The 24,559-nt window shown below is 38.2% G+C and overlaps 1 long non-coding RNA gene, 1 other non-coding gene and 1 pseudogene across 2 annotated transcripts in view; 2 read left to right on the top strand and 1 right to left on the bottom strand.

The window, feature by feature from the left end:
* The window catches only part of LOC119531512, a 58,253-nt gene extending 51,429 nt beyond the window's left edge, over positions 1-6,824 (top strand). The window contains exons 6-7 of the long non-coding RNA XR_005216322.1: positions 6,221-6,347; positions 6,709-6,824. This is a non-coding gene — a long non-coding RNA (uncharacterized LOC119531512). The remainder of the gene's footprint in view (positions 1-6,220; positions 6,348-6,708) is intronic.
* On the top strand, positions 6,394-6,474 carry LOC119533630. The gene has a single exon (XR_005216751.1). It is a non-coding gene; the product is annotated as a small nucleolar RNA SNORD115 (small nucleolar RNA).
* Positions 6,825-22,933: 16,109 nt separating the features above from the next.
* LOC119532683 overlaps positions 22,934-24,559 on the bottom strand; it is a 32,551-nt pseudogene continuing 30,925 nt past the window's right edge.

Below are 24,559 nucleotides of genomic sequence, written 5' to 3'. Positions count from 1 at the left end.
CCACATTGTGAGTCCTTGCACTAGCCCTGGTTGTGTAACACTGATGAAATAAGTGTCAAAGAAGGGCATTATCAGAAATCCAGTCAACAACCAAAACTTTGACAAGATAGAATCCAACCTTCAAAGTAAACTCACCAGGATCATCTGATGCCCAGACATCAGCAAAAATAATACACCATATTAAGAAACAGAAGATATGGCCCAGTCAAATGAGAAAATAAAAATGCCAGAGGAGACATAGAATGTGGAACAATGAATCAAAGATGTTAAAACAAATCTAAATAAATTCAGTGAGATGGCTAAAGAGATAATGGATATTAAGAAGATACTGGATGAGCATAAAGAATAATTTGAAAACATGCAAAAAAAAATAACATCTTATGGGAACAATAGATAAAATTAAAAATTCTCTAGAAGCAAACAACAGCAGATTTGAACAGGCAGAAGAAAGGATCAGCATGCTAGAAGGAAAGCAACTGCATTCAGACAAAAAAAAAGAGAGAGAAGAAAGGGAAAAATTGAGCAGCATTTATGGGAAATGATTGACAACATGAAGCACATAAACATTTGCATCATGGGTGTCCCAGAAGGAGAAGGTAAGGGAAAAGGTGCAGAAGGAATATTTGAGGAAATAATGGCTGTAATTTCCTAACTCTTAAGTAAAGCATTGATAGCCAGTCCAAGAAGCACAACATACCCAAAACAAATCTGAATAGGCCTATTTCAAGACACATACTAGTCAAAATGTCAAATGTCAAAGATAAAGAGAGAATTCTGAAGACAGCAAGAGAAAAGCAATCCATTTCATACAAGGTATGACCAATAAGACTAAGCACTGATTTCTCATGAAAACCATGGAGGTGAGAAGGCAATAGTGTTATATATTCAAGACACTGAAAGAGAAAAACTGCCAGGAAATGATACTCTATCCAGCAAAACTATCTTTCAAAAGTGAGGGAGAGATCCCTGATGTCTTCAACAAGGGGACATAAGGCAGTTACTGAAAACATCTTCCCAGAGATTCAGTGAAGAAAGGACAGTTCTTATTTGTTCAGAATTTCTGGAGGAAGATAAAAACTGGAAAAGGATTCCACAAAGCTGAAATGAAGAGAGACAAAAATATCAAGTAGGAAAATTCCATCCTGGACTGGCCAGTCCCCTCCCACTTGGTCCCAGGAAGCTCAGGAAGTGACCAGAACCAGCAGCTGGGATACCTCCAACCTCCCATTGGGGGCACAGACTATCAACTTTCTCACAGCAGTGAGACAGAGCCCCATCTATATCCAGACACAGAGACCATGGCAGGACTCAAGCTTCTGGGGAGGGTAGTATACAAAAGAGAAGCAAGGAAGAGATTCCAAACATAGTATTAGGGAGGGAACTACAGAATCTTTCCCCAACACAGAAAAAAGCCAGGGAGAAACTGTCTGAATCAACTATTTGGGGATTTGGGAACAGAGGAAGACATTCCAAGGCCCATGTCAGTGAGGGGTGAAGAGTCTGAGAAAACATGGACAAAGACTGTAATTCCTGGTGCCTGTCACCCATCCTTAAGGGAAACAGCAGTGGGTGGCAGATCCTTGCCTGAGAGAGGACTACAGAGTGTGGTGAGTGTCCTCTGCTCCAAGTACAGAGTGGAACACAGCCCATACTGAGTCAGATTTTGCTGGAAAAGTGAGAGCACAGATTCAGTCCTGCCTTGTCAGATGCTGTGGGACTGTAGTTGATAAATAATTTCTGAGGATGAATAGTAACCAAAGGATGTCATCTGCTGGGCAGTCCAGAAAGTACAATGGAAGACAGCATGGTTTTTCCATGCCTCTCCTGACCCTATCTCACACCCATCAGAACTGGTCTACACCCCATGAATATGTACCTGGCCCTGTTTTGGCTGAGAAATACTGAAGACCCAACTATCAAAGCACTGCCCAAATACAAACTCAGGAAGCATCTAAATCCTAGACAAGAGAGAGAAACTGACCATCAGAATAACCCATCAAGGAAATTAGATGACCAAATATCAGCAAAAAATCACAAGGCATACTAAAACACAAGAAGAAATGGCCCAAAGGAACAAATAAAAAAATCAGAGGAGAAGCAGAATCTGAAACAAGTAATCAAGATGTTCAAACAAATCTTCTGAATCAATTTAAAGAACTGAAGGAAAATGTGTATAAAGAGATAAAATATATTAAGAAAAGATACTAGATACTAGAAGAGCATAAAGAAGAGATTGAAAGAATACATAGAAAAATAAGAGATATTATGGAAAGAAAACACACTGAAGATGAAATTAAAAATATGTTAGAGACACACATCTGCAGGTTTGAAGAGACAGAAAAAGGATCAGCAAGCTAGAAGACAAAGCAACTGAATTTGAATACATGAGAACAGATGGAGAAAAAAATTGAAAAATTTGAGGAAGGTCTCAGGGAAATGATTGACAACACAAAGCACAAAACATATGCATCATTGGTGTCTCAGAAGATTAAGAGAAGAGAAAAGTGTCAGGAAGAATATTCAAAGAAATGGCTGAAAATTTCCCATCCCTTATAAAAGACATAAATATGCATATCCAAGAAGCCCAACATACTACAAACAGAATAACTCTGAATAGACCCATTCCAAAACACATATTAATCAGACTGTCAAATATCAAAGAGGAGAAAATTCTGAAAACATCAAGAGAAAAGCAATTCACCACATACAAGGGAAGCCATATAAGGCTAAGTGCTGATCACTTATTAGATACAATGGAGGTGAAAAGCCAGTGGTATGATATATTTGTAATACTGAAAGAGAAAAGTTTCCAGTCAAGAATTTTCTATCCAGCAAAGCTGTCCTTCTAAATTGAGAGAGTTTAAAATATTCACAGTTAGAAGATGAGAGAGTTTGTTAATTAAAAAAACAGCCTTTGAGAAATACTAAAGGGAGTTCTGTTGGCTGAAAAGGAAAGGAAGGAGAGAGGCCTGGAGGATGTTACAGAATTAAAGAGAATTAGTAAGTGTAACTAAAAGGATAAAAAGAGAGAAAAAAATAGACCTGACAAATAAAAGACAAAGGATAATATGGTTGAAGTAAGTATGGCCTTTACAGTAATAACTGAATATTAATAGGTTAAACTCCCTAATTAAAAGACACAGATTTGCAGAAGGTGTTATGAAATATGATCTATCTATATGCTGTTTACAAGAGACCAGTTTTGGACCCAAAGATACAAATAGATTGGAAGTGAAAGGATGGAAAAAGATAGTCCATGCAAGCAATAACTAAAATAAAAGCTGGGATAGCTATATTAATATCATTCAAAATAGACTTTAAATGCAAAAATGTTATAAGCAATAAAGAAGGACACAACATATTAATAAAATGGGCAATTCAACAAGAAGAAATAGCAATAATAAATATTTATACACCTAATCAAGGTGCTCCAAAGTACATGAGGCAAAAACTGGTAAAACTCAAGGGAGCAATAGCTGTCTCTGTAATAATAGTGTGAGATTCAACATATAACTCTCTTCAATAGATAGAACATCTAAACAGAGTGTCAATAAAGAAATAGAGAAACTAAATACTGTGATAAATGAATTAGACATAGCAGATAAATGTAGAACTTTGCATCCTCAAATAGCAGGATATACATTTTTCTCAAATACTCATGGAACTCATTCTGTAGGATAGACCATATGCAGGGACACAGACTGGCTTTAATAAATTTCAAAAAGATTCAAATTATGCAAAGCACTTTCTCTGATCAAATGGAATGAAGTGGGAAATTGATATAAATGGAGAACTGGAAAATACACAAATACATGGAGGATAAACAATATACAGTTAAGCAATCATTGGGTCAAAGAAGATAACACGAGAAATCAGTAAATATCTTGAGATGAAAGCAAATGAGAACAATGTATCAAAATTTATTGAATGTAGCAATGAGAGTGCAAGAGGGAAATTTATAGCCCTAAATTTTCTACATTAAAAAGGAAGCAAAAACTAAAACCAACAGCCTAACTGAACAACTGGAGAAATTGGAGAAAGAGCAACAAACTAATCCCAAAGCAAGCAAAAGAAAAGAAGCAAGAGATTAGAGCAGAAATTAATGAAATGAAGAATAAAGAAACAATACAGAGAATCAATAAAGCCAAAAGTTGGCACTTTTATAAGGTCAATAAAGTCTACAAACCCTTAGCTAGATTGACAAAGGAAGAAAAGAGAGATGTAAATAAATAAAACCAGAAATTGGAGGGGGCATTACTGTAGACCCCAAATATATAAAAAAAATAAGAAGAGCTTACTATGAACAATGGTATGCCAACAAACTAGACAACTTAGATGAAATGGATAACTTCCTAGAAACACAAGAACATCCTACATGGACTCAAGAAGAATAGAGGATCTCAACAAAACCTACCAACAGAGAAAAGCCCAGGACCAGATTCACAGGCAAATTTACCAAGCATTCCAAGAAGAATTAATACCATTCCTGCTCAAACTTTTTCAAAAAATTGAAGAAGAGGGAAAATTACCTAACTGATGCTATGAGGCCAACATCACCCTAATACCAGAGCCAGATAAAGATACTATAAGAAAAGAAAACTACAGACCAATCTCTCTAATGAATATAGATGCAGAAGTCCTCAACACAATACTTGCATATTGAATACAAAAGCATACTGGAAGAATTATATACCATGGCCAAATGGGTTTTATTACAGGTATGCAAGGATGGTTCAACCCAAGAAAATCAATTAATACATGACACCACATTAACAAATCAAAAGCGAAAAACCATATCATCTCGATGCAGAAAAAGTATTTGACAAAATTCAGCATCCTTTCATGATAAAAACACTTCAAAAGGAAGCAAAAAAGTGAAATTTCCTCAACATGATAAAGGGTGCATGTGAAAAACCCACAGCTAACATCAGACTCAACAGTTGGAGAATGAAAGCTTTCCCTCTAAGATTGGGAACAAGAAAAGGATGCCCACTGTCACCACTGGTATTGTGATATAAGTTCTAACTGGGGCAGTTAGGTAAGAAAAAGAAATAGAAGGTATCCAAATTGGAAAGGAAGGAGTAAAACTGTCGCTATTTGAAGATGGCATTATCCTATATTTTAAAAATCCCAATAAAAGGACAACAAAGCTATTTGAGCTAATAAACAAGTTCAGCAAAATGTTGGAATACAAGTTTACAAATCAATGGTGTTTCTATCCAGTAGTAAAAAGCTATCCAAGGAGGTAATCAAGAATTGTACAAATTTTTCTATAATATTACAACATTGTAATGGGGTTTCAATTTTTTATTAAATTCTTATAAATGAAGAACCCAGCTAGTAGGGTGTATTCAGGAGTATGCTTTGCCTATGCAACTTGCCATTGAATAATTTGATAAAAGCCCAATACCTGATTTTTAGCTGCTAAGTATCATATGACTCCATTATTTCCAGAATAATGAAACTGTATGCAATAAGTGATCCCAATTGTTACTGGTAACTTCTTTGAGAAATTAGCTTCACCAATTCAGGTAACATGAGTCCCAATATAATTTGTTCTTCTCAATTAGTTCCTGACCTGCTTGATTGGATCCTCACGAGTAAAATTTCACATTTTAAGAAATTTTACTGATATAATATAGAAAAGTTTTATGATGTATTTCTATTGTCTCTGCTGTTTAATATTCATTTGATCTAAATGTAGGAGTAGGTATATCATCTGTGGTTTTCAGGTTGCTATATTTTTGTGATGTCTGTATGTGATTAGTGATGACTCACAACATGAAACAACATTCAAGACACAGTTTTGAAATTCTGGCAGATGCTTTGCCTGTGAGTTGTGTAATTGAATCCAACTGTGAGTGATGTGATAGCTGATTCCAGACCCTGAGATGCATGTGCCTCCAGTAGCATTATTTTATGAGGGTGCATATGTAATGGACCATTTCAATTGCTAAGAATATAGCTTCCTTGAATATTTAGACAAAATGATCAATGAGAAGCTCTTTTTCCTGCAGGAATTTGCATGACTGTTTATTGCAATACAAGAAGCATGTGCTTTTTACTTACGGTGTTGTTGAATCAATTTTCAACAGCCTTAGTAAGGGGTCTTTTTTGGCAGTACTGACCATATCTCTTCCTTAAGGAATAGTAAGCATGAGCCATACACACATGAAAAAACTTCTGAATTTGAACTACTATCTTATTTCTTCCCCTTTAGATAGTCTACTGAAGAAGAGCACTCTGGTTTTCTGTCACTGAAATAAATGACGTTACCCAGGCATTCAGCAGTGAATTTATGTGGTCTTTTCTCCACCTTTGAACCAGGATTTATGGATGTAATTCTGGTAAGTGTTTAGAAGACAAGATGGGTATTTATGTGGAGAATTACTTGTATTAATGAAGAGAAATTATTTTTTCTTGAGTAAATGTGATAATCTAACAATTGTGTTCAATAGAATTAAACTGAGACCCAAAAGGGGTGACAATCCTTGCAATGAATTGTGTGTGGTCATTAGATTTTTATTGGGTATGATATTTTGGACTTGATAGAAAGAAATCCTTTAGGGGATCTTGTTTCACCCACCTCTAATTCTAAGAGATCACTTCTCATTCTTTTATCATGGTTTTAATACCTCTATTCTTAATACTCATGCATTGTTAAAGCTGATATTCTGGCTTTTAATTTTTCCTCACTTTGTGTTTCAGAACATCCATCTGGCAAGAGATGTATCATTCCATGTATTAGATATCAGTTGCTCCTTTTGGTGACTGAAAAATTCTGAGCAGACTATTTGATTGTGGAATCTGGCCCTTAAAATGATACACACTTATTCATGAAAAATGAGTGAGTGAGTACATAATTCTTCCCAATGAGTGACTGATCTATTTGATAGGATCCTTATCAAAATCTTTATTTTTCACCTGATGTGCCTTGATTTAAAGGTGAGAAGTTTTGTGATTCATTGTAGTCATCTCTTTGGTGAAATTCATTTGGTCTGAATGTGCATATAGACAATCCATTTCCATTACACTACTTTTTGTTGCCATGGTATTATGATGTTTGTGCAACATTTAGGTACTACTCACAAGTGAAATACTTTAGTAGTTGCCATCAATTGTATGAATACAATGTCAGGTGGTTGGAATTCTGATTTTCAGATCCTGAGTCTCATGTGGCTTTTGTAGGTTTGCTATAAAGAAGGTATATGTTATAAATGATGCCAGTTTTTATTGATATAGATTCCTTGAAATTTAATCAAAGGATGATGATTAAAAGCCTTCATTTCCATAGGAAAATCATCCCTGTCCAGGTTATCAAAGGACTAGCAACTTGTAATCTTGGTCCTTACTGTGTGTGATGAGTCAATGATCTACAGCCCAAGTCATAGGTCTTTATTTTAGAGTACAAAAGTTATCAGTCTTGTATAAGTTAAGGAATATCTAGCAGGAACAATACACACATGTGAAATGTAAGTCTCCCCTTTAATGACAGTCCAAATTCTGCCATCTGCATAGACTACTGAGGAAGAGTACTCTGATCTATTGCCTCTGAAACAATTTATATCACCCACATGTTCAGCACTGAACATATTGAAAGTGAAGTTCAAACTTTCTGTGCCTCAAAGAATACCATCAAGGGAGTGAAAAGATGACTCATATAATGGGAGAAAATATTTGTGAAGCCCATTGGATAAGGATCTAGTATCCCTTAAGAACTCCTACAACTCAACAACAGACAACTCAATTAAAAAAATGGGTAAAGGACTTGAAGAGACATTTCTACAAAGAAAGTATAGAAATGGCCAACAAGCACATCAAAAGATGTTCAACATTAGTCACTAGTGGAATACAAATTACAAAACACAATACAATTCCACTTCACACCCACTAGTTTGGCCACAATAAACAAATTGAATATAGCAAATGTTGGCAAAGATGTGGAGAAATTGGAAAACTTGCACATTGATTATGGGTTTAGAAGGAGCACAATGGACTTTGATCCCAATGAATTGCATTTGTCCATTTTGACTTTACTGGCATTTCACTGAAGGACTGATGCAAGTAGTTTTCTTCTTTTTCACCTCAGAAGTCTATTGGGTGGAGCAGCTATACAAAAGATGAACAAGATGCCACTTGAGGCAAAAAAATAATAATTGGGGCAAAAAAAAATGCTGAAAGGATGAGAAGAAAAGCCATGGAGTAAGACTTTTGGAGTGTGTTTCAGCTTGCTAAAGCTGCTGGTATACAATATACCAGAAATGGGTTGGCTTTTTCAATGGCATTTATTAGGTTGCAAATTTACAGTTCTAAGGCCATGAAAATGTCCATATTAATGCATCAAGGGGTAGGTACTTTCTCTGAGAAAATGCCAACGGTGTTTGGTGTTCCTGTCACATGGGTAGGCACATGGTGATATCTGCTCTTCATTCTCCTGGGTTCTGGTTTCAAAATGGCTTTCTCCAAAATGTCTCTCCAAAATATCTCTCAGTTTCTCTGAGCTGTCTCAAAAATGTCTCTGCCTTTTATCCTTTCATAGAGGACTCCAGCAAAGGGATTAATTAATTGAATTGGTGGGGTCACATCTCCATGGAAACAATCTAATCATAAGGTCCCACCCACAATAGGTCTCCCCTGAAAAGATTGGATTAAAAGAACATAGATTTTCTGGAGTACATAACAGATTCAAACCAGCACAGGAGGAAATAAGTGCTTTGAAAATTTCCTGTGTATACAAGGGAACCTAGATTTCCACTCACCTGCACAGGGCAGGAGGTGTGCTTGGAAATGACCTGAGAGGACCATGAAATTTAAACCTATGACTCATTTTAGGCTCAGTGTGAAGAGGAAGGGAAGTCTAAGGCAGTGATATAAATGACACAGCTGAGCATAGATGAAGTGACTACATATACAGATGATCTGAAAAGACCAAGAGAACTTTCCTTTTCCTTCCTTCCTTCCTTCCTTCCTTCCTTCCTTCCTTCTTTCCTTCCTTCCCTTCCCTTCCCTTCCCTTCCCTTCCCTTCCCTTCCCTTCCCCTTCCCTTCCCTTCCCTTCCCTTCCATTTTTTCTTATTCTTATTCTTATTCTTATTCTTATTCTTATTCTTATTCTTCTCCTCCTCCTCCTCCTCTTCCTCCTCCTCCTCTTCCTCCTCCTCCTCTTCCTCCTCCTCCTCTTCCTCCTCCTCCTCTTCATCTTCCCCTTCTTCTTCTTCGTCTTATTTTTTTACTTTAAACATTTAGGTAAAACTTAAATTGGATAACTGCTAACATAAGAGGCATGTGACTTCAGTGACCACCCATGACAAATAATAGTCTTTATAAAATGCACAAAATAAGAAATTTTCAGCCTAAAATTGATGTATGTGAAGAAACAAGAAAGAATGATCCACTCACAAGAAAAATAGAAATTAACAGAAACTGACACTGGTGAAACACAGACATTAGTCTTACTAGACAAATACTAAATCAACTGTCTTAAATATGCTTACTGAACTAAGGAAAGCCAGGAGAATGATTCCTCAATGGAGGATATCGATAAAAAATAGAAAATTTAAAAAGAAATTGTGGCACTAAAATGCACAATAACTGAAATGAAAAGTTCACTAAAGGAATGAACAGAAGATTTGAGCAGTGAACTTGAAGATACGTCAAATGAAATTGTCCAGTCTGAGGAGCAGAAAGAAAAATAAATGAGGAAAAAATGATCATAGCCTAAGAAATCTGTGAGAACCAATCATATATAACAACATACACATAATGGCTGTACCAGAGGGATAGGAGAAAGGAAAGGGGGCAGAAAAACAATTTTAATAAATAATGGTGAAAATATTCTGAAATTTCATAATAGACATATATCTATACATCCAAGAAAGTCATATTAGATAAACTCCAAGTAGGACAAACTGAAACACATTGTAACAAGGCTGTTGAAAGACAAAGAGAAAGTCTTTAAAGCAACAGGACAGAAGTAACTTGTCACAAGCAAGAGATACTATAAAATAATTAGCCAAATAAATTCTCATTAGAACCCATGGAAGCTATAAAGCAATGCAATAATATTTAAAGTGCTGAGAAGAGTCTAAAACTGTCATTTAAACAAGGCTATGTCTTGTAATACTGTCCTTCAAAATTGAAGGATAATTTAATTCATTCTGAGAAAAACAAAAGCTGAGGGAACTCATCATCACTAGACCTGCTCTACAAACAATGGTAAAGGGAATTCTTTCAACTGAAAATAAAGGACACTAGACAATGGTTGAAAGCACCATTAAAAAAGATATCTGGTCAAAGTAAATATTTTGGTAATTATAAATGCCAGTACTTGTATTTTTTGGTATATAACTCCATTCCTTACTCCCCAAATGTGCTGTGCCAGTTTGGATGTATTATATCCCCCAAAATTCCATGTTCTTTGATGTAATCTTGGGGCAGATGTGTTATGTTGATTAGGTTGGAATCCTTTGATTGAGTGTTTACATGGAGATGTGACTCAATCAACTGTAGGTGAGACCTTTGATTGGATAATTTTCATGGAAATGTTACCCCACCCATTCAGGGTGAGTCTTAATTGCATCACTGGAGTCCTATAAAAAAGTTCATAGACAGAAGGAGGTGCTGCAGCCAAGAGAGACACTTTGAAGAATGCACAGGAGCTGAGAGAGGAGCTGGAACACAACTTGGGATCAGCAGATGCCAGTCATGTGCCTTCCCAGCTAACAGAGGTTTTCCAGACGCCATTGGCCTTCCTTTGGTGAAGGTATACTTGTGTTGATGCTTTCATTTGGACATTTTCATGGCCTTCAGACTGTAACTTTGTGACCAAATAAACCCCCTTTATGAAAACCAATCCATTTCTGGTGTTTTGCATAACAGCAGCATTGGCAAACCACAACAGATTTTGGTACCAGAAAAGTGGGGTGCTGCTGAGTTTGCAAATACCAAACATGTTGGAACAGCTTCTTAAATGGATAAAGGGAAGATTCTGGAAGAATTGTGAGAAGCTTGATAGAAAAGGCCAAATTGCTTTGAAGGGATTGTTTGTGGAAATATGGACTCTAAAGACACTTCTGATGAGGCCTTGAGTAGGAATGATGAATGTGTCATTGCCAACTGGAAGAAAGGTAATCTTGTTTTAAAGTGGCAGAGAATTTGGCAAAATTGTGTCCTGGTGTCAGATGGAAGGGAGAATTTGAAAGCAGTGAGCTGGGATACTAGCTGAGGACATCTCCAGACTAGTGTGGAGGATGTAACCTGGCTCTCCTTGCAACATATAGTAAAATGTGAGCAGAGAGAGATAAACTTAGAACTGAACTCTTGGGTACAAAGAAACCAGAAATTGATGGTTTGGAAAATTCTGGGCTTTGAAAAAGTGAGACCCAGGAGGCTACAGCCCAACATGAGGATTTAACCAAACATGGAATCTGACCACCATTTCACTACAAGCCAGGATTGGAGATGGAGTTATCCAGAAAGGATTTGTGGAAACTCCAGTTGTCTGATAGTTTTGACCCCTGTGTGCTTCATATAAAGGCAATAAGATTTTTGTGTGATCTGTTTAGATGGAGCAAATGCCAGTATGGACTGGAGGGGATGGGGAAGGAACAAATTGATGGAAACATTTCTTCAAAGATAGAGCCATGGAGATTGGGGTCTGGAGTCAAGAGGTCTTGGGCAAGGAGGGCAGAGTGTCCCACACATGTGAAAAGGGTGAGTGCCTTGGAGGCAGAGGGCAAGCTTTCCACCACCATGTTCAAGAAGAGTGCTGCCACCCCAGGCCTCAGGGAGGGTGGAACACATTCCCCAGGGATTGGGCAGAGCCTAGCCACCACCCCACTGTTTGGAGAGGGGACAGCCTTTGCCCTTGAGAGGCAGACCCCAGTTGACACCCTGATGTTTGAGGAAGTGGGGCCAAGAAGATGGTCTCCCCAATGTGTAGATATTCTGGAGCACTCACCCCAGTATTTGAAGAGAAAAGGGCTGCCACATAAGCCTTTGGAAAGGGTTGGGCTCTTGCTCTCTCAAGCCCCAAGGATAAGATTGATAAATGACTCTCACACTTTGAAATCTAATGTAGTTTGCCCTGCAGGTTTTAGGAACAGTTTTGGTCCCTTAAATCCTGTTTTCCTTACTATTTCTCCCTATGGCAATGGGAATGTTTATCCTTTGACTGTCCCTTCTTTGTATAACTTTTTCTAAGTTTAACAGGTCCACAGCTAGAGAAGAATTTTGCTGTAGGACAAGACCATGCCTGTGGTTGATTTGTACTTACCTATTGTTACTGAAATGATTTCAGTTTTTGTGATATTGGGATGGGATGAATTATTTTGTATATGGAAAGATCATGTCATTTTGGGGTACAGGAGGTGGAATGTGCCACTTTGGATGTATTATATCCATCAAAACACCATGTTCTTTGATGCAATCTTGTGGGGGCAGATGTATTAGTGTTGATTAGATTGGAATCCTTTGAGTGTTTCCATAGAGATGTGACCCAATCAACTTTGGGTGAGACCTTTGGGTAATTTCCATGGAGGTGTTACCCCACCCATTCAAGGTGGGTCTTAATTGCATCACTAGAGTCCTACAAAAAAGTTCATAGAAGGAGGTGCTGCAGCCAAGAGAGACACTTTGAAGAGTGCACAGGAGCTGAGAGTGGCACTGGAACACAACCTGGAATCAGCAGACACCAGCCATGTGCCTTCCTAGCTAACAGAGATTTTCTGGATGCCATTAACCTTCCTTCAGTGAAGGTATATTTGTGTTGATGCTTTCATTTGGACATTTCCATGGCCTTCAGACTGTAACTTTGTAACCAAATAAGCCCCCTTTATAAAAGCCAATCCATTTCTGGTATTTTGAATAATGGCAGTGTTAGCAAAGTGCAACATGTGCTAAAATGCAAATGCATAAAAAGTAATAAATCTGTGGTTTAGGGCATGCAATGTACAAATATAATTTTAACAAATACAAAAAGATGGGGGATGTAGTGTGTTCTAGTTTGCTAATGCTGCCAGAATGCAAAACACCAGAAATGGATTGGCTTTTATAAAAGGGGGTCTATTTGGCTATACAGTTACAGTCTTAAGGCCATAAAGTGTCCAAGGTAACACATCAGCAATCAGGTACCTTCACTGGAGGATGGCCAATGGTGTCCAGAAAACCTCTGTTAGCTGGGAAGGCACGTGGCTGGCTTCTGCTCCAAAGTTCTGGTTTCAAAATGGCTTTCTCCAAGGATGTTCCTCTCCAGGCTGCAGTTCCTCAAAAATGTCACTCTTAGTTGCACTTGGGATATTGGTCCTCTCTCAGCTTCTCCGGAGCAAGTCTGCTTTCAATGGCCATCTTCAACCTATCTCTCATCTGCAGCTCCTGTGTTTTCTTCAAAGTGTCCCTCTTGGCTGTAGATTCTCTTCAAAATGTCACTCACAGCTGCACTGAGTTCCTTCTGTTATGTCAGCTCATTTATATGGCTCCACTGATCAACTTAGACCCACCCCAAATGGGCGGAGCAACACCTCCATGGAAATTATCCAATCAGAGTCATCACCCACAGCTGGGTGGGGTGCATTCCAAAGAAACACTCAAAGAATTACAATCTAATCAACACTGATAACATCTGCCCACACAGGATTATATCAAAGATAATGGCATTTGGGGGACACAGTATATTCAAACTGGCACGTGGTGTATAAGGACATGGTGTATGCTTTTGAAATCAAGTTGGTATCAAGACAAATATGATTGTTATACATGTGAGATGTTAAAGCTTAATCCCATGGTAATCACAAGGAAAATATGTGAAAATATTTTCAGATAGATATGAGAAGGAACAAAATATGATACAATTTAAAAATCAAATAAATATGAAAGTAGGCATTCACAGAAGATTTGAGGGACAAAAAAATATTGGTCTTACAAACACTAAATAGGAAATGTCAGAATAAAGTCCTGAAATGGTAGTGTCTTTAAATGTAAATGGATTAAAATCTCTAGTCAAAAGGCAGAGATTGGATAGTTCTGAACAAATGGATGAATAGGGAGAGAGCTGCAGAACCTACTTCTCTCCTAAAAGCAGTGGGTAGCCAGGCAGAAACTGACTGAATCAACTGTTCTGGGACTCCAGAGATCAGTGGAGTTCTGTGAAACATCCAGGGAATTCTGGGATGAAGAGACTGAGAAATTGTGGTCAGGGACTGTCAGTAACCATTCCTGGGAAGCAACAGCAACTGGTCCATTCCTTGCCCTGGGCGGGGGGACTGCTATGGCCAAGAATGGCCATGGGAGTCCTCCACCACAAGTACAGGGGAGGACACAGCCCAGTACAGAGCCAGATATTGGCCAGTACAGTCAGAACACCAGATCCCATGGTTCTAGCCCATCATAGTCAGATGCCCCTAGGTGCCATTGTTTCAACAGTCAGAGGTGGAAATGGCAAGGAAAGGATCCTAACATCTTGGCTTCATAGGGCTGAGAAGAATAACCAAAAAGTGCCATATAATTGGCAGGCCAGAGAGTGGACAGATGTTTGGAGTTTTTCCTGACCCTCTTCCTGGGAACATGGAATCAGTTCACTGCCCCCAGCATGGGTACCTGTCCCTGCTTTGGCTGGGAAATATTGATGAATCAATTGTCAAAGAAGAGCCTTAACACAAACCCAGTCTGTGTCCCAACAGATGCTCACCAACAGCTGCTCACCCCCTGTGGCTGACTGTCCCTCATGCCCACTGCCACCACCAGCATGCCCAAGTGTCTTTTATGCCCACCTGTATAAGAACCAGGAGATGATGAGCCATTAATGTAGAATAAGATCTGGCTATAAAGAAAGAAGCTCACTGGCCCATTCACCAAACTTCAGAGATGTTGGGAATTCAACATCTGCAGGGAATAGAAACGGGTATAAGAATGCAGGCATCAGACATGCTTTGAGAAACACTGCTATAGCCCATCTAGCTGTGGTGTGTTTTATTAAACTCAGGTACTCTATGGATTGAAATCTCAGTTCATCCATGAGTGTGGATTTCCCGCTTTACAACTTAAGATGCCTAACATCAGATTCCAGAATCTTCCTCTCAACATATATATTGTGGTTTTTGGCACTGCTATATTTGTCTTCATCCTTGCTGTACTCTTCTGTTGCTTCTTATTAGGTAATCAGTTTTTATTCTATGGTATTTTTAAATATTTTAAATTATAAATTTAAATAATCAACTCTTTATCCTCAGGTTGAAAAAATATAAATATTTTATAAGCCAATTTTCTAAAATTAAGGGTGGATTAATATTTTAATCTCCTATGAATCTCAATAAGATGATTTTGTGTAATTTTTGATCCTATCTGCTGATGAGGTGTTTTACTATACTGTAGAGAAGTGTCATTATTTATTTTCCCACCATATTAGCACCTGGTCCAGATGGGTTTATTTCAGTCCTTCCCCAAGATTTTTCCTGCTTTCACAGAAATTTCAATTTTCAGGAGAGTATTGCATTACTGTTAGCTACAGTGATTAGAGGTCAGAAAACAATGTCCAAGTAAAGGTCCAAGCATTAAAAAGCTTCTTGTGGTCTCTTGAGAAGGATTAAGCTCCTGTTTGTTATCAAACTGGTCAGCTGTTCAGATGATTATCTATATGTTCCCTACAGCACATGTGCAGATGAATGACAAAGAATAATAACGTCACTCAGGATGCTAATGAATTTAGCTGGTAAAGATTCACAGTTGACTGACTAATTCATCATAGTTTAAGTAAGCATTTTTTTCTGTTTTAAGTTTTACAATAGGGCCTAATTTTCCAAGCCAAGATAGAGAATATAACAACCTTTATCCTGTATTTTTCAAAGAGCTTTATGGAGTAAAAGAGTAGGAAATCATGTTTCATTAAACAGCTATGCATCTAACATTTTTTATTGTTTATCACAGTGTATGATTACTGTTAAAATAAATACCATCAGATATCTATAAGCAATATTTCACTGTTGCAATCAGTGTTTGAGGATCAGAGCTGACCAGTGGTCCAATTTGAATGTGTGTTTTTTTATTTTCTGACAAGCAGTTTTACATTCTTCATAGAAAATAGGTCTTTTCTGAAGTTCAAAAAAAGTAATTGCTCCTTATATCTCATAGCTATGTTGACTGGTTTTTAGTTTTTTGATCTTGCTCAGCAAAATAAATGAAAAACTTTTGAGGGTAATATAACTGCAGTATTCAGGAGAAACTTCAAATCATCTATTTACTTCCATAAATTTTATTTTCTAACATCTTTAGTAATAGTTTAGTAAAGTTTATGTGCTACTATATAGTTAAGATACTGAAAGAAAAATTGCCAACAAAGAATTCTTTATCTGGCAAAGCTGTCCTTCAAAAGTGAGGGAGAGTTTAAAATATTCACAGATAAACAGAAGCTGTCAGAGTTCATTAACAAGAAACCTGCTCTACAAGAAATTCTACAGGGAGTTGCAGGATGAAAAGAATAAGCAGGAGAGAGAGGATTTGGGGGAGAATATAGAAAAGATTTTTCAGCACGGATAAATAAAGCAATAAAAAGAGAGAAAAATACCAATAACAAATAAAAGCCAAGCATAAAATAGTTGAAGTGCATCCTACCTGTACAGCAATAACCTTGACTATTAATAGATTAAAATTCCCAATCAAAAGACTCAGATTGGCAGAATTGATTAAAAATATGATCCATTTATATTCTGTTTACAAGAGACTAATTTTAGACTAGAAGATACAAATAGGTTTAAAGTGAAAGGCTGGAAAAATATATTCCAAATAAGCAGTAACACAAAAACAAGCTGGGGTAGCTATACTAATATCAGATAAAATAGACTTTTAATGCTATGAGACTCTATGAGTCTCTATGTTATGAGACAAAGAAGGACATTATATATGAATAAAAGCAGCAATATACCATGAGAAAAATCATAAATATCTATGCATCTAACCATGATGCCCCAAAGTACATGAGGCAATGCTGGCAAAACTCAATGGAGTAATAGATGTCTCTACAATAATTGTAGGAGACATCAACACACCAATATCATCAATAGAACATCTAAACAATGGATCAGTAAGGAAACAAGAACCTAAATAATATGATAAATGAGCTAGACCTAGCAGACATATACAGAACATTGCATCCCCAAACAGCAGGATATACAGTCTTCACAAGTGCACATGTATCATTCTCCAGGATAGACCAAATGCTTGTTCACAAAACAAGTCTTAATAAATTTAATGAGATTGAAATTACACAAAGCACATAATGGAATGATTTGTGAATTTGGTAATTCCTCTACAAATGGCAGTTTAACTGAACAATTTGGAAATCTGATATTTGAAACCAAATTATTTACATAATGGAATGAAACTGGAAATCAATAACAGCCAGAGAACAGAAAAATACACAAAAATATGAAGTTTAAACATCATGCTCTTAAACACTCAGTAAGTCAAAGAAGAAATTGCAAGATAAACCAGTAAATATCAAGAAGAATGTAAATGAGAACACAACATATCAAAATGTATGGGATGTAGCAAAGGCAGTGCTGAGATGGAAACTTCTGGCCTAAATGCCTACATTGAAAAGGAAGAAAGTGCTAAAATCAAACACCAAACTGAACACATGGAGAAGCTAGCAAAAGAACAGCAAACTAATCCCAAAGTGAGAAGGGAAGAAATAACAAAGATTAGAGTGACTATAGATAAAATTAAGAACAAAATATAGAGAATCAATAAATCCCAAAGTTGGTTCTTTGCAAAGATTAATAAAAGTGACAAGCCTGGGCTAGACTGACAAAGAAAAAAGAAAACACACACAAAAAATATAAAAAATGACAGAGGAGCATTACTACTGACTCCATGGAAATAAAATGGATCATAAGAGGATACTATGAACAACTGTATGGTAACAAATAAGACAACTTAGATAAAATGGACGAATTCATGGAAACCCATGAACAACCTACACTGAATCCAGAAGAAATAGAAGACCTCAAAAAACCAATTACCAGTACAGAGATTGAATCAGTTATCAAAAACCTCCCAAGAAAGTAAAGCCCAGGACTAGATGGCTTGACAGGTGAATTCTATCAGTCTTTCCAAGGATAATTAATACCAATACTGCTCAAACTCTTTAAAAAATTTGAGCAAGGGAACACTATCTAACTCATTCTATGAAACCAATATCACCCAAATACCAAAGCTGCATAAAGGTACTCCTCCCTGGAGGAGGTCATCTGAGCTGTGAGGATGAGCAGAAGCCAGCTGTGGGAAAGTCTGGAGGAACAGTCATGGAAGGAAAGACAAGTGCAAAGCCCTGAGGTGGGAGCGTATTGGGTGTATTTGGGGATCAAAAGGTAGATCAGTAGCAATGATATGCCCTGCTTGTCTCTTCTGTGGAGAATGGTGGATGTAGTTCACAAGTGGGAAAAGCAATTTGTAAACAGCTGTCTGACGTGCCTGGGTTTGAATTGAGGTTGGGCAGGTGCCTCTACCTGTCTGAGCCTCTTCTGTAAAATGGGGATAATCACAGCTCCTCTTCCCCGGGTTGTAGGGAGGATTCTTGGGAATACTGTGAGATAATAGCACAATATTCTAAGTATGTCTGTGAGTAAAGTTGAAAGAGGAGGGCTAGGGTCATGTATGACATCAGGAGGAAAGGTAGATGATAAAGACTGGGATGATATAACCTAGCAAAACCCAGAGTGGCCAATGATGGTGACTAAATGTACAAATATAGAAATGTTTTTACATGTGGAAGAACAAATGAATGTCAACCTTGCAAGTTGTTGAAAAAGAGATAGTATTAGGAAAAATATAATCAATGCAACTGGAGTCTATGGTTGACAATAGCATTGTAATATGCTCCCATTAAATGTAACAAAGGCAATATACCAAAGCTAAGTGTCTATGAGAGGGAGGGGTGGTGTTGTCTGACCTTAAAACATTGTATTGTATTGCATTTTCATTTTTTTTTATTTTTTTAGTTTATCTTTTATTTTTATTTTTTCAAATTTATTTCAGTGATGAATATGTTCAAGTGCGGATTGTGGTGAAGAATGCATAACTATATGATGATACTGTGAACAACTGATTGTACACCATGGGTGATTTTATGGTATGTGCATATATCTCTATAAAATTGCAAGGAAAAATAAACAGAGGGATATAAGTGTTGGAGAAAATGTGGTCAGAGGCATGTAACTATTCACTGCTGGGAGGGAAGTAGAATGGTGTAGCCTATCTAGAGGTCAGCGTGGTGGTTCCACAAGAAGCTAAGTATGTGGGTGACATAAAGTCCTGCAACCTCATTATTGAGTATGTACTTGGAAAATCTGAGAGCAGGGACATGAATGGACATTTGCCCACTAGTGTCTATGGTGGCAGTATTCAAGATTTGCAATGGATGGAGGTGGCCTAAGGGTCCATCGACTGATGAACAGAATGGCAAACTGTGGGGTATGCATACAGTAGAATATTGAGCAGCTGCAAGAAGGAATGAAGCTCACACTCTCTTTTACCAGTGTATGGATAGATGAGTAGAACAATGGGGACAAAAATTAAATGAAAAATAGGGTGAGACGGGATGGATGGAATTTTGTAGGTGTTCTTTTTTCCTTTTACTTTAATTTTTTTTGGAGTGAGGAAAATGTTCAAAAATTGATTATGGTGAAGTATGCCAGAAATGAAAAGATAAACATTATAATGCGTCACTAATATGGACTAACTATAATGTGTAAGCTCTGAGAATTGAATCTTAGAGCACAGCTTATCAGAGGAATGCTTATTATAAAGGTCCCTAGATTGCAAGCTCTTACAGCATTCACATCTATTCCTGAGTTGTAATGGTTATCTCTAAATTCTGAAATGCTGAGCTCTTTGTGTATAGCTTGGTCAGTCTAGAATTTTGGGTACCTGTGTGACACCTGAAACTCAGAGATAAAGCATGGAAGCTATGAATGTCTGTACTACCTCAAATGGCAACTGTTTAAAAAGCTAAAAAAGGGTTCATACTTCAATTAGAGATATAAATAAAGCAGATCTGGTTAGGACTAAGATAAATCGTGCCAAAGGGTAACGGATGATTCTGTCTGTGGTTTAAAAACTTCAACTTCTGTTTGAGACTAAGGGAAGAGATGCTTATTTGGTGCAGGATCTATATTTTCTGTAGCACAATAAATAATTTAAATTGTACAGTCAGTTTATTCATACACCAAATAAATATATAGAACTTTGAATAGGAAGTGAGATCTGGTAAGTATATACAGGTTAGGGTGAAATCCCAATACATCCCAAAGTAATTTGGGCAGAGAATAAAAATGCATTTGCAGAGCCCCCTGAGGAACTTGGGGGAAATGCAGAAATGTTGGACTTCCCCACCTTGGCTATTACTGATATTCTCACAAACATTGAAGGCTACCAGTTTGGTACTTGAGCCTTCGATCTGGTGGCATTCCCTTATGAAGCTTGTTACTGCAAAGGAGAGGCTAAACCTACTTATAATTGTGCCTAAGTTCTCCCCCAGAGCAGACTTTTTGTTGCTTAGATGTGGCCTCTCTCTCTAAGCCCACTCTGCAGGTATACTCACTGCTCTACCCCTTTCATGGGACATGACTCCCAGGGTGTATGCGGTCGCAGTTGATTCGTCGGGGGGGGGGGGGGGGTGGCGGCCGGTTGCTAAATCCTAGGCTCTCAGGATTGCTTGGAGGGTACCGGCGGCGGGGGCTCTTTCCCGGAGGCGAGGGCGAGGCGGGGGACTTGGCCAGGTCCCCGGCGGGGTGGCGTGCAAAGTATGGAGGGCGGCGAGAAAGGAACAGGTGGGACACGTTTCTTTTTAGGGTGAAGAAACCAAGAGAGTTTATTAGGGGAGAGTACAAGCTTATATCGGGCGTTTAGAGGGCGGGGTAGCTGTAGAGGTTAAAGGCTTGGATTGGTTCTGAGAGGGCGAGGAGGTTGATTGAAAAGGGGCGAGAGTTGCTCCAGTAACGGTGTCTGGCAACAATGTATGCGCACTGGTGGTGATGGGAGTTGCACTGGCAACGGGGAGTGTCCGGGCAAGATAAGGGGGTGGGGAAAAGGCGGTTCCCTCCGGCAAGCCTCCCCTAACAGTGTTATTTTGGGTGAGGAAATGGGGCCTGCCTCCGGCCTCACTTTCCCAGGCCCGGGGGGCTGCGGAGGGCGCTGTCGCCCGTGCCCACCACCCTCCCCAGGGGCTGATCAGGTCCCCCAGCCCAGGCCCGCCAAGTTGAAGCACATAATCAGTGTCCCGCAGGTGTAAATCCCCCTGGCAATACAGTACATAACTCCTGGGGATAAGCCTGAACCCAGCATTGTGGGATTGAGAAAATCTTCTTGACTAAAAGGGGGAAGAGAAATGAAACAAAATAAAGTTTCAGTGGCTGAGAGATTTCAAATGGAGTCAAAAGGTCACTCAGGAGGTTATTCTTAAGTACTATATATCCCTTTTTAGTTTTTAATGTGTTGGAATGACTAGAAGGAAATGCCTGAAGCTGTCAAACTGCAACCCAGTAGACTTGATTGTTGAGGTTGATTGTATAACCATGTAGCTTACACAGTGTGACTGTGGATTGTGAAAACCTTGTGGCTCACACTCTCTTTTACCAGTGTATGGATAGATGAGTAGAACAATGGGGACAAAAATTAAATGAAAAATAGGGTGAGATGGGATGGATGGAATTTTGTAGTTGTTCTTTTTTCCTTTTCCTTTAATTTTTTTTGGAGTGAGGAAAATGTTCAAAAATTGATTATGGTGATGAATGCACAACTGTATGATGGTACTGTGAACAATTGATTGTACACTGCAGATGATTGTAGGTTATTTGAATATATCTCAATAAAACTGTATTTAAAAAAAGAAAAAATCTATGGCAAAGCTTCTAGAGCTAACAAATGAATTCAACAAAGTGGCAGGATGCAAGATCAAAATGCAAAAATCTGTAGTGTTTATATACACTAGTAATGAGCAACCTGAGGAGGTAATGAAGAAAAAAAATCCATTTTAAAAAGCAACTAAATAAATTAAATATCTAGGAATAAACTTAGCCAAAGATGTAAAGGACCTGAACGCAAAACTACAAAACATTGCTGAAAGAAATCAAAGAAGACATAAATAAATGGAAGGACATTCCATGTTCATGGATAGGAAGGCTAAATGTCATTAAGATGTCAATTCTATCCAAATTGATCTACAGATTCAGTGCAATTCCAATCAAAATCCCAACAGCCTACTTTGTAGAAATGGAAAAGACCATTATCAAATTTATTTGGAAGGACAAAGGGCCCCCAAAAAATCCTGAAAAAGAAGGATTAAGTTGAGGGACTCTTATTTCCTGAAGTTAAAAGTATTATAAAGCTACAGTGGTCAAAACAACATGGTACTTGGATAAAGAAAGACATATTGCTCAATGAAATAAATTTGAGAGTTCAGATATAGACCCTCACATATATGGTCAATTGATTTTTTGCTTTCTTATTTCTCTTTATTTTAGTAACTTTATAATCTTTCTGCAATGTTTGAAGGTAAAACAGATAACTGGAAAACTTACTTCCCAAGTACAAGGATTTGAGCTGGATGTCTGGGATGAAAGACTGTGGTTTAATTCTATTTCTACCAAAACTGTGATGCGAGATACTATGGTTCTTGTTTTAGTTACAGGAGGTGTTAGGACTGAATGCCCATTCACATTTCATCATAGCTTATCTAGAACAAAATTCTGCAGCACCATACCAACAACAGGAGTGCTTAAAGCAGGGTGAAGAAAGTAGACAATTAAACTTAAGTTGTCCTTTGTCCTTCCTCTTTTTTTATAATGAGAATTCAACTGAAAAACAAAACTCTCCAAAATGTCCTTACTGTCCTTTAATCCACCATATTACAAACTTCTAATTTCTGATCCCAAGTTCTTAGAGCCTCAGGCTTTAGTGACGTATCCTTCTATATGAGGAAATAATAGATTTTCCAGGTTTTGTTCATATCTATCTTGATTAGTGCTCTTGACTGTGTCATTCTCAAGCCTCCTTGCTTGTTACATGCATTCAGTAGAGCATATTTGTATTCTAAATGGGCTTCAGGGACCAATCTCACCATCTGACAGAGTTCTTTTTCTTTTTCATTCAGTGTCTCTGTGCTGGAGAGACCAGTGAGGTTCAAGGGTGGTGCACTCCATCTACCTGAGTTTGAAGTCATTGGAGGGTACGGACTGAGACCAGAGTCAATGTTGGCTTGTCAGTGGAGCCACTGCTGACAAGCACTTCTGTCCTGGATATACTAGAGAACTTTGGTGAGCTTGGTGCATTTAAGGCGTTCCTCCTCTCGTGTCTTCTTGAGGTGATCATAGGTTCTGGCACTAAAAAAATTGGAATGATTGCTGTCCTATATTCCTGGATCCTCTTGATTTCCCTTTGGAGTTCAAATTCCAATGTACGGCTCTCAATAAACTTGTCATGCTCCACTGGCTCTGCAATCCTTCCAAATCACCTCATTGTTTCATAAAGATTTTGGACCTCCTTGGGATACCACCATTCCATTAACTGAAACTTTCTAAGGTTGATTGATCCACCATCTCATATTTTTTTCACCTTTGTCTCTCTTTTAACCTAGAATGATAGATATCTACCACAGCCATCTTCAGAGTATTTAAGTGTCCAAGTCATCTTCATCAAAATCGATGTCTCTGGAGTCCCATTCTACATAATTGTCAAACTCCTCAATGAAGTCTGCTTGAGCTGGCATGTATCCTGCTATGTTCCAAGAAAGCAGGGAGTCAAAAGTAGGCCAGTGAGGGTCATTTGTAGAGTGAAATGGAATAACTGTGCCAGCAGTTTTTGCCTCCTCTGCTTGCTTCATGTTCAGCAAAGTGGATGCAAACAAAGGGTTGCTGATGAAATGTTTCATATGGTGCTTCTCATACTCCTCCTTGGTCTTGGTTCACATCTGATTGGCTACATTCTGCCAATTTCCAAAGGCACAGTCCATCACAGCTTCTAAAAGACCATTTCTTCTTGAGCAGCCCAGCTTGGACTGAGAAAATATGAGGTCATTTTTTCATAAGTGTGATCATTTTGATGTTTCTTGAACTCAAATACTCAAGTGAAACACAACAAGCAGAGAAAGAAGGTGGTTCACATTCACCACACTTGATATAAGGCACCATGAGGCAGGAGGAGCAGCCTTGACCAGGTGGCTTATCAGAGGGATCATTTTCTCTGAAGAAAGGCCAATGGCCTCTGGGGTTCCTTTGTCACATGGGAAGGCACATGGCTGGAGTCTGCTGGGCCTCTCCCAGGGTTCGATTCTCATTTCTGTTGCTTTCTCCAAATTGTCTCTGGGCTTTTGTCTTAGCTTTTCTCTCTCAGCTCCTGTACATCCTTGCTTATTTCTCCCAGGGCATTTCTTTCTAAGCATCTGGTGGTCTTCTCTTAGCTTCTCTGGGGAAAACTCTGAATTTCATCTATTAGCTTCTCTCCTGGTTCTCTGGTCAATTGATTTTGGGCAAGGTTCACAAGTCCACTCAACTTACACAGAACAGTCTCTTAAA

Source organism: Choloepus didactylus, chromosome 4, assembly GCF_015220235.1.
Source record: "Choloepus didactylus isolate mChoDid1 chromosome 4, mChoDid1.pri, whole genome shotgun sequence".
NCBI lineage: Eukaryota > Metazoa > Chordata > Mammalia > Pilosa > Megalonychidae > Choloepus > Choloepus didactylus.
Note: the sequence above shows the minus strand (reverse complement) of the source record. Positions and strands in the feature narration are given on the sequence as shown.